The sequence below is a fragment of the Equus asinus genome, chromosome 28 (genome assembly GCF_041296235.1).
Source record: "Equus asinus isolate D_3611 breed Donkey chromosome 28, EquAss-T2T_v2, whole genome shotgun sequence".
NCBI classification, from domain to species: domain Eukaryota; kingdom Metazoa; phylum Chordata; class Mammalia; order Perissodactyla; family Equidae; genus Equus; species Equus asinus.
In genome coordinates this window covers 51,480,938-51,490,624 of record NC_091817.1, presented here as the reverse complement: position 1 = coordinate 51,490,624, position 9,687 = coordinate 51,480,938, and the positions used below count along the sequence as shown (strand labels likewise).

Genomic DNA, 9,687 nt, shown 5'->3' with positions numbered 1-9,687 from the left:
TGAAATAGACCTTCCAAAGGTCAATCGGAGATCATCCATCATACCTCTCGAGTCCCCGAAAGCCAAGAAACACGCCAACCAAAACACTTTTATTATGCCAACGGTTCCCGTTTTCATTCCTATCGTTTAGGGAGGTTTGGTGGCAGCAACGGCCGAAAGCAAAAGGAAACCTGAGGAAAGCGGCTCCATCCACCAGGGCTGTGTCTCATCCTTGCCGACGCAGGAGGGACGGGCTTCGTTCGTTCGTTCGCTGCGGCCCAAATTCCCGGGCCGCCCGAGGACCACTTGCACCGGCCCGAGGGAGGGAGCCCCGGCAGGCAGGATGCCTCCGGTGAAATGGCCAAGTCGACCGCGCGACCCACAACCCGCCTGACTGGGGGCGAGAAGGCGCATGGAGGAGGACTCCGTCCCCTAGTCGGCAGACTGCCCTGGGACAGGGACGTTCGCCAAAACCTCCCCAAGGCCGCTTTCCGTGACCGAGTCGGCCTCCCTGCCTGTACTCGTCCCGGCCCGAGAAACGAGACGCGGGGTGGATCGGGACCAGGCCACGCACCAGGCCGGCCGGCCCTGCATCCTCCCTCCCCCGACCTGACCTGACCTGGACGAACGCCTCCCCATCGCCCGCCCCCGCGAGGCTGATCCATCCAGCCGGTGAGGAGGCCGTTTGTCGGGCGCCACCTGCTGCCCTGCATCCTCTTATATAGTGTTCGAGGAGGTTGACCAGGTGGCCCGGCCGGGATTGGGGGGGGGAGCGGAGGGTGGGGGGCGGTGTCCCGGGAGGCAGGGGGCGGGGGGGTAGGAGTGGAGAGGGAAAGGTGGGCGTGGAGAATGCCGGGGGGCGGGGGGGGGGTCGGCGCGGGGCGGGGCGGGGCGGGAGCTGGGGATGGGGGAGGGGCGGGAGGCCGTCTGGACATGGAGGGTCGGAAGAGCGGTGGTGACAATGATTTTCATTATCATTTAGAAAGAAGAACGTGGACTTCTTTAGAGGAGTCCTTTGAATAGCTTCTCCATTTAGTTAACATACATCCAAATGGAGGTCGGGAAACTTGGGTCCTGTTAACATATGGATGGAAGTGGAAAGAACTATCGCGATGACCGTCCTTGTGTTTCTTTTATTTTTTCTTTCTTCCTGCTCCCCAAAGCCGCCCCCCCCCACCCCCGCCCCGTCCCGTCCCGTCACGTCCCGTCCCGTCCATAGTTGTAGGTTCCAGTGGTAGGTCTTTCGGGTTTCTGCTATGTGGGACGCCGCCTCAGCGTGGCTTGAAGGGCGATGCTGGGTCTGGGGCTGCGCCCAGGATCCGAACCGGTGAAAACCTGGGCCGTCGAAGCCAGGGGTTGGGGTGGGGGGCGCGTACTTGACCGCTCGTCCACGGGCTCGGCCCCCGGCCCTTGTTTTCTAGGGAGAGAGACAGAGAGACCCGATCCATTTTCTCTTGGCCTCTAAAGCGTGCGTGTGGTCGAAAGGCGACGGAGAGAGGGGTTCTGGTCCAGAAAGCCCTGACCGCGCCGCCGCGGGGATCGGTCGGTTCCGCCCGAACCATCCGAGTCGGAAAGGAATGGACAGCTTTCCTCCTTTGGGCCCCTGAGTTGGGACCGACAGGGGAAGAGGAACAGGCCTCTCTCCCTCACACCCTGGCCCCTTCCCCCAGGACGCCCTCCTTCTAGTCAGCCCGCCTCTGGCTTTTCCGCACACCGATGACCACTCGTCGGCATGGACCCACCTTCCTTGGGGGACACCACCACACGACTCTCCCACTCGTCTCCCTGCCTTTCGTTGGCGTCGCTGCCAAAGGCGAGGGGTAGGGGTGGTGGTGGCAGGGACGGCAGGGGCCCAGCGGCTCTCTTGCGGGTGAGGAAGTCTTGCTGGTTCTCCTAGGTCGGTGATCTTTCTCGATCTCCACACACATTCTTCGTTTGGGGAGACAAGAGACGCCCTCCGAGGAATCCCTATGGCCAGGGTCGATCACTTACTCGCTCACTGCCTCGGTCTCGGCTCGGCCTCTGTCCGTCTTGTCTCTCTCCCTCCCTCCCTCCCTCCCTCCTCGGTCTCTGTGTGTGGACGTCTAGGTGGAGGCGAGGCAGGGAGGCCACCCACCCACCCACCCACCTCGTGGTTTACCACACGCTCTACACGGAGGTAGAATTCCCATCCCACCGAATCCATCCTTTCCACGGGGCACAAGCCAGTGGCCTTCGGGAGTTTCTCCCCAAGGTGGCGCATCCGTCACGGCTATCTATTTCCAGAAGGTTTCCGTTTCCATCTCCTCCCTCCGAAAGAAAAAACGGCCCCACTCCCGGATCTGCCCCACCACGACCACCACCGCCGCCGCCATCTGCTGTCGCCCTCTAGGGTTGGACCGTTCTAGCTCTCTCCTCTGCGTGGAATCGCAACGTAGGTCGCCTTGGATGTCTGACACCTCTCACTTAGCAGAAGGTTTTGGAGGCTCAGGCTGGGCCACGCTTTGGCCCGGGTCAGTGTTCCGTTCCTCCGGACGGCTTCCTCGTTTTCCACGAGAAGGAGCCGTGAAGACGGAAAGGAAGGGCGGATGGATGGCTTTTCCCGTGCTACCGAGTCCCTCTCCCCTTTTCCCAAAAGCGTGAGGGGCGGTCGAGAGGATCGTCTCTGATGACAAAAGTCAGAGGCACCCCGGGTCAGACACCGTGCGAGGCGTTGGTGTGTTCTCGAGAGGAGAACACGTCCCCGTCAGCGTTTCCTGTCGTTCTCGTTCCGAAAGGATTCACAAGCCACCTCGTCTCCCTCAAGGTCTTAGGGCTCTCGTGCTCCGCAGCCGTCACGTGCCGTGGATCCTGGGCACCACCACGCCACCCCGCCCCCCCCCCGCCATAGCTGTCGATCGCTACGTGGCTCGCCTATGTTTGCCCAAAAGAGCAGTCCGATGGACAGCGTGGTGCTTTTCCCAGCAGGCAGGCAGGTGAGAGTCACCCCTCTAGAAGGTTTCCAAGCCCCGTTCCATTCTCAGAGGCAGCTCCTTTGGCCATCAAGGAGGCAGGCGATGGGGGTGGGGGTGGGGATGGGGATGGGGCCGGGGCCTCTGTTCCTCTGTCGCTGTAGAAATGATTGGGAAAGGAGGGACGATGGGCGTAGGTCGACCATCCTGGGCGGGGAGCTCTTTCTAGAAGAAGGAGCGAACGGCCTTCCCTGGGAAGGGAGGAAACCAGAGGAGGTCCCCCTCAGACCGACCTGGCACGAGAAGGACACTCTCTCTCTCTCTCCCTTTTCTTCCTGACTTGAAATCAGGAGACAAAACTCCCCTGCCAAAGGGGCCCTCCCGAAACGGGGAGTGAGGAAGACCTCCTTCTCTTCACGGCTGAAGTTCTCCCTGCCTTTCCTGGACGGGAAGGATAGCACCTACGCCCGCTGCCGTCGGCGACTTTTAGTCCCCCTGGAGAGGAAGAAATTCTTTCCCGTGGCCGAACCCTGGCGGTTCGTTCGTGCTGCAGAGGACGTGACTCTCTCTGACACACCCAGGAGCCTCCTCGCTCCGGTCAAGGAGAGGGAGTTCTGTTCTGTGGTTTAGAATGGTGCTTAAAAAGGGACATCGCTTACAAAGGGTCCTCGTCCCCCTTCCTAAACGGACGGCTCGGCTCGGAGGCATGAGATACGTTTCGCATCCTCCTCGTCGTCTTCACTCAAAGTTTTATTGGAGTTTTGAAGATTTTATTTTTTGTCTTTCCTTTTTCTCCCCAAAGCCCCCCGGTACATAGTTGTGTGTTCTTCATTGTGGGTCCTTCTAGTGGTGGTATGTGGGACGACGCCTCAGCGTGGCTTGATGAGCGGTGCCGTGTCTGAGCCCGGGATCCGAACTTTTGAAGCCCCGGGCCGCTGAAGCGGAGCGTGCGAACTCAACCGCTCGGCCACGGGGTCAGCCCCTTCTTCCTTTCCTTCCTTCCTTCCTTCCTTCCTTCCTTCCTTCCTTCCTTCCTTCCTAAGGAGGAGGAGGCAGGCGCTGTGTGAAGTCGCCAGTGAGTCTGTGGAAAGAGACGGAGGATTTCCCATGGGAAGCCAGGGCGGGGGGCACGGACCAATGTCGTGCGAACTTGAAGGTGAATGATCAAAAAACCCACACACACCTAGAGCAGCGGGTTGCCAGTTAGGAGTTTGCTTGCCGGGCCCATAACGCAGGGCTCATCGATGAGCCAAACCATCCGTGATCCTCAAGCAGTCTAGTAGGATTAGAGAAAGGAGGGGGCACTCTTTCTGCCCCAGACGAGGCAAGTTTCTCAGACAGCCACCCTGCCCCAACATCTTCCCTCCCTGCCTCCCGGCCCTTGGCGGACTGGACTGCGGCCTAAAGGTGGGGGAATTGAAGAAAGCCGTTCAATGGAAAAAAGCCCGAGGCCATGGGAGAGAGCTTCCTGCGCTTGAATGAAGCCCTGACACCAGGCCCGTCGGAATGAATGGGCCTGACCTCCCCTCCCCCCTCTCCCCTCCCAGGCTGGCGAGTCCCACCGACTCGACTCGGCAGTGGAAGGCTAGGGGTTTCCACCGAAATGGTGAACCGGCCCCCTTGTCCACAGGAAAACCAAGCACGGGTACAGCCTAGGCCGGATCTCGGGCCAAGTCGTCAGGGTGGCAAGATGATGGCGGATGAGAGGAAACTTGTTCTGGGACCGCCCCGCCCCCCCCATCGCCTCTCTGGCTGAGAAGAGGGCCGGGGAGCGGTGAGGGTCAGGGGAAGAGTGGGGGCGGGGCCGGGACAGGGACCACCGGGCAGTAGGACGGGAGTAGCCCTGAGGCCTGCCTGCCTGCCTGCTTCCTTCCCTGCCGGCGCAGGGCTGAGAGAGGCACGGGGCACGCTGGCTCCTGCCCCTCCACTCATTCGGGAAGCCTTCTGTTGTTGCTCCTGAGGTGCCGGCTGCGGTGACAGACAGAGCAAAACTCCTCTCTCTGTCTATTTCTTCAAAGGCCCGAGTCTGAGCTACGACAGATTCCCCTGTGGCTCGACCCGCAACCTCCCATCCTGCCAGACCAGACCCCTTGTCCAAAAACCTCCACTGGAGGAGCTCTTTCACCTGACCCGGAAAGGAAACACCAGCCCCGCCTCAGCCTCACACCCACCACCACCACCACCACCACCACCCCCCCCCCCGCCCCACTCTCCTCCGGACCCAGATACCTAACAGAGGGAACAAAAATCCAAAAATCCTGCTGCTCTCCTTCTACCGCCTCCACTTTAGAAGAGTCGGTCTCCCCCGAACACCTCAGACTCTGTGACTTCCCGCGGCCTCCCTTTCCCCATCCCCATTCTCTCCCCGGACAGGCCCCATCTTACACTCGAATGACAGCTCCACCGCTCGGGGCAGCTGGCCACGATGTCCCAAAGTGGCCCGGACAGTAGCCTGGTCGATTCCAAAGGACCCACGCACGCAGTCGGCCATAAACGTGGTGTGGAGATCGTGGACGTTCGCGGGCCTCTGATGAAATCGCTGCTCCGGGGACCCCAGCGTCTAGGACCCGTCTTCTCCGTGTTCTTCACACCGTTGCTCCTGGGCCGGTTATTCTCTTCCCTCTCGCTTACCTTAACGTTTTGTCTCTGCCATTGAGTTTTGACTGTGCGAATGTGACTTGCCACTGTAGGGCTGCATGGATCTCTCAGGCATCCTGCTGTGCCGTGCGGGGGGGGGGTGGGGGGGGGAATCCTTGGTGGGTGGGTCGATAGACGTCCCTTTGGTTGTGCCCTGGAGGGGAGAGACAGAGGGGACGACTCAATCCACCACGAACGCTGATGTCGCTCCGATAAACCTGTAGCGGTGATTCTAGTTTATGGCCCGTGTCCTGAAAATAACTTCCCAAAGGGCCAGCCCAGCGGCACAGCGGTTAAGTTCGCACGTTCCGTTTTGTCAGCCAGGGGTTCGCCGGTTCGGATCCAGGGTGCGGACATGGCGCCGCTTGGCGAGCCACGCTGTGGTCGGCGTCCCGCCTATCAAGGGGAGGAGGATGGGCACGGATGTTAGCTCGGGACCACTCTCCCAGGGCAAAAAGAGGAGAATTGGCAGCAGGTGTCAGCTCGGGGCTCGTCTTCCTCGAAAAATTAATTAATTAAATAAATAAAAACAACTTCCCAAACCTCTCTGATAACTTGAAGCTTTGAAGTTTTGCGAGGTGAAATCAGGTGATAAAAAAGTCCACGGATGGGGGCGGCCCCGTGGCCGAGTGGTTAAGTTCACACGCTCCCCTTCGGCAGCCCAGGGTTTTGCCGGTTCAGATCCCGGGCACGGCACGGACACGGCACCGCTCGTCGGGCCGTGTGGAGGCGGCGTCCCACATGCCACAACTGGAAGGGCCCTCAACTAAGATAGACAACTATGTCATGGGGGGGATTTGGGGAGAAAAATCGGGAGGGGGGAAAAAAACAAAAACGGAAGATTGGCAACAGTCATTAGCTCGGGTGCCAAACTTAAGACAAAAACAATTTCCTTGACGATGTAGATCATTTCCGAGTAAGATAGAACCTGAGACGTGAATGGCTAAATAGAAGTTTATCTACTTTGGGTTTGTGAGGATACGGAAACTAAAAGACGTTTGGGTCTATCGAGGAACACGTCTCGTGCTTTATTAAAAGCTTTGACAGGGGACGGCGGCCCGGCGGCATAGTGGTTAAGCTCCTGCACTCAGCTTCGGCAGCCCGGGGTCCTCGGGTTCAGATCCCGGGCGTGGACCTCCACCACTCCTCACACCGGGCTGTGGTGGCATCCCGTCCACAAGATCGAGGAAGTGGGGCACAGGTGTTACCTCGGGCCCGCTCTCCCTCAAGCAGAAAGAAGAGGAAGATTGGCAACAGGCGTTAGCTCTGTGAGGGCCGATCTTCCTCACCCAAAAACTAAAGTGAGATGAAATCAAATAAAGCGAAAGAAAAGATAAACCTATGAAATCCCATGTTTCTAAAAGTGGCCAAGTGTTTAGAAATTGGCCAAGCGACAGAATGCTCATGGGAAGGACAGTTCCTAATTGCTGACTTCTTAGTTTTCACCAAAATTAAGGTTCATGAGGGTTAAAAAATCTACTTAACAAATGCGATGAAAGCCACTAGGCCGGCCTGGTGGCGCACTGGTTAAGTGTGCCTGTTCCGCTTTGCCGGCCCGGGGTTCGCTGGTTCGGATCCCGGGGGTGGACGTGGCACCGCTGGGCGAGCCACGTGGTGGTAGGCGTCCCACATATGAAATAGAGGAAGATGGGCACGTAGGTTAGCTCAGGGCCAGCCCTCCTCAGCAAAAAGAGGAGGATTGGCAGCAGTTAGCTCAGGGCTCATCGTCCTCAAAACAAAACAAAACAAAACAAAACAAAAAGCCACTAAAAGTGAATATGGGAAACATCTTTGTGTTCAAGGAAAGTGAGATGGCTGCCTTCAGGCAAGAGGGCCTAAAAAGTAAAGATCGTTTTGTCTGTGAAAAGGTGATCAAAGTTTCACGGGGAAAATAATCTGAGAAAAAGGTCTGTTCGTGGTCAAGTGGCCTAAAATTGGAACGAGTGGACAGATAGAAATGGCGAGCGATAGGATCTATTGGAGTCTATGAGGAAGCCATTGGGTGTCGGCCTAATTCGGCCTGACAGTGTTTTTCCAAAAGGGCCTGACGTGGCCGGCGAGCACGCATCGCATCGTAGATCTGCTTTAAACATTTCCTACGGCAAGAACCAATGCCCTTAAGGGAAAGGAGCAGCTCCCTCGTGCTTGGGCCTTTCCTTAAGGAGAGGCATCTTTCCTTAGGCTAGGAACGGATGGTTGTGCTCACCTGTGACCACCCAGGCCCAGACAACAGACCTGCCACCCAGCAGTGTCTGTCAATCGCTGTGCCGACAGAGCAGTCTCGCGACTATCATCCAAGGGACCTTTCGATCCTATGTGAAACGTCCTCTCTGGGGGTCTAGAAGCACTCTGTACACCCCACTTCCCGGGCGCCCTCTCTTCCTTCGGGAAGAAAGGCCCCGGGCCACAGTCCTCACATTTTAGCTCAGAATAAACTCACCCCGATTTTCACGGATAGATTGGTTCCGGATTATTTCCGTCGACAGAATGGAATCAAGTCAATGAGTTTCAAGATCGGAGGGAAGCTGATGCAAAATCAGAATTTGTTTTTCTCGCTCTCGAAAGGATACTTTTCTCTAACTTCTAGTCTCCTCCTGATAAAGACATTGGAAAAGGTTTCTCTTGACCTCTGAGGGAATCGACACCAAAGACAGAGATCCTCCATTTTGTCAGAATGATTTCCTAGGCCTCCAATGGAGGAGGCCTCCCTCGGACGGGAGCTCAGCTTTTGTTTTGCAACAGTTTTCCTCTCTCTGCTTGCCTTTAACATCTCCTTTCCCGTTCTTCTTTTTTGGAAGGGAAATACGTGCACCGCTGGGAAAAAAAAAAAAAAAAAAGAATTTTCTAAATGACCAAAGAAGATCTACGACTGTTGTTATTTTGGTTTCACGGAGCAGTTCCACGTCCACATTTACTCCATTTTAAACACCCACACACACTCACAGCACGGGGCTGTGAGGATGTCCTGGGGAACTCGATTTGTGGAGGGAATGGCTGTGAGGTCTCTGCCCCCCAACCCCCACCATTTGGGTGCTTCTGCTTGTTGATGAGGACGGGAAGCCCTGCTGAAATCCATATTCTTATCACCACACGTGCATCTGCACCCATGCTCCCCCCGTGTGTCGTCTTTGGGCTTTGCTGTGGCCCCGTGCGGAGGGAGACCTGTTTTGTCTTGTAAACTTTTCCGCGGCCAAGCGGCTCGGTCCTTTCCTCTACGACTTGTGGGCTCTGTCTGTCCGTCTGCCTTAGACAGACCCTCTGGGCCGGAAGTGACAGGCTGCACACAATTCCTGACAGACTGCGGACAATTCCTCCGTCGTCACGGTCCTTCTCTGATGACGTGCATGGTTTCGGTTTGACAGCGACCCCCACCCCCCACCCCGCCCTGATTTTCTAAGTCCTCCCGGGAGCCCGGGAAGTGCTCGGGCGCTCCGGGAAGCGGGGGCCGGCAGCCCCGGCCTGCCCCGTGGCATCTCCGGGGACTTTTCCACCTCTGTCCGCGTCAGCCAGCTGGCAGCCCCGGCCCGGCCCAGGAGTCACGTGGGGAGTCTGTCCCCTTCCTGGCAAGCCCACCCACCCCACCCCCCTCCCCGCCGATTTTCCAACACCTCCTTCTGCGCCCAGGGTTGCCCTGTGCTGCCTGGGAGCTCCGAGGTGGACACCCTGGGGCCTCACGTGGTGACCTCCCGCCCGCCCCAAGCGGGCCCAGAGAGAAAGAGAGAGAGAGACACAGAGAGAGACAGAGACAGAGACAGAGAGACAGAGACAGAGGGAGACAGAGAGAGACCTGACCCGGCGGTGGGCGCAGGCTGTGCACTCTCGCTGGCCGGTGACCCGGTTCCCTCCCGCTGACCCCTCCGCGCCGGTCGTTGGGCGCCATCTGGCGGCCGCTTTTACAGAGTGGCCCTCCTCCGGAGCCCCGGCGACATGAGCAAGGGATGGGACTCGCAGGACGTCTGTGTGGTTTCCAGTGTGGGGCTGTGTGGAACAGAGCTGCTAAGAACATTCATGCCCCGGATTCTGTGTGAATGAACAGGAACGTGGCCGCAGCCCCCACCCCGCCCCCCGCCCCAGCCCCCGGGAGTGGCGGGAGTGGTGCCCTCCAGACCACCTTCGGGTTGGATGCCTCCCTCGCTGGAAG

The 9,687-nt window shown here is 58.2% G+C and overlaps 1 long non-coding RNA gene across 2 annotated transcripts; it reads right to left on the bottom strand.

The window, feature by feature from the left end:
* Positions 1–884: 884 nt before the first annotated feature.
* Positions 885–9,081, bottom strand: LOC139042372 (uncharacterized). Of its 2 annotated transcripts, none has more exons than XR_011499055.1 (3): positions 7,987–9,081; positions 5,295–5,700; positions 885–1,396 (listed from the first exon to the last, which is right to left on the bottom strand). It is a non-coding gene; the product is annotated as an uncharacterized lncRNA (long non-coding RNA). The 2 variants fall into 2 exon arrangements; XR_011499056.1 differs by having other exon boundaries at positions 5,295–8,360; positions 8,570–9,081.
* Positions 9,082–9,687: the final 606 nt, after the last annotated feature.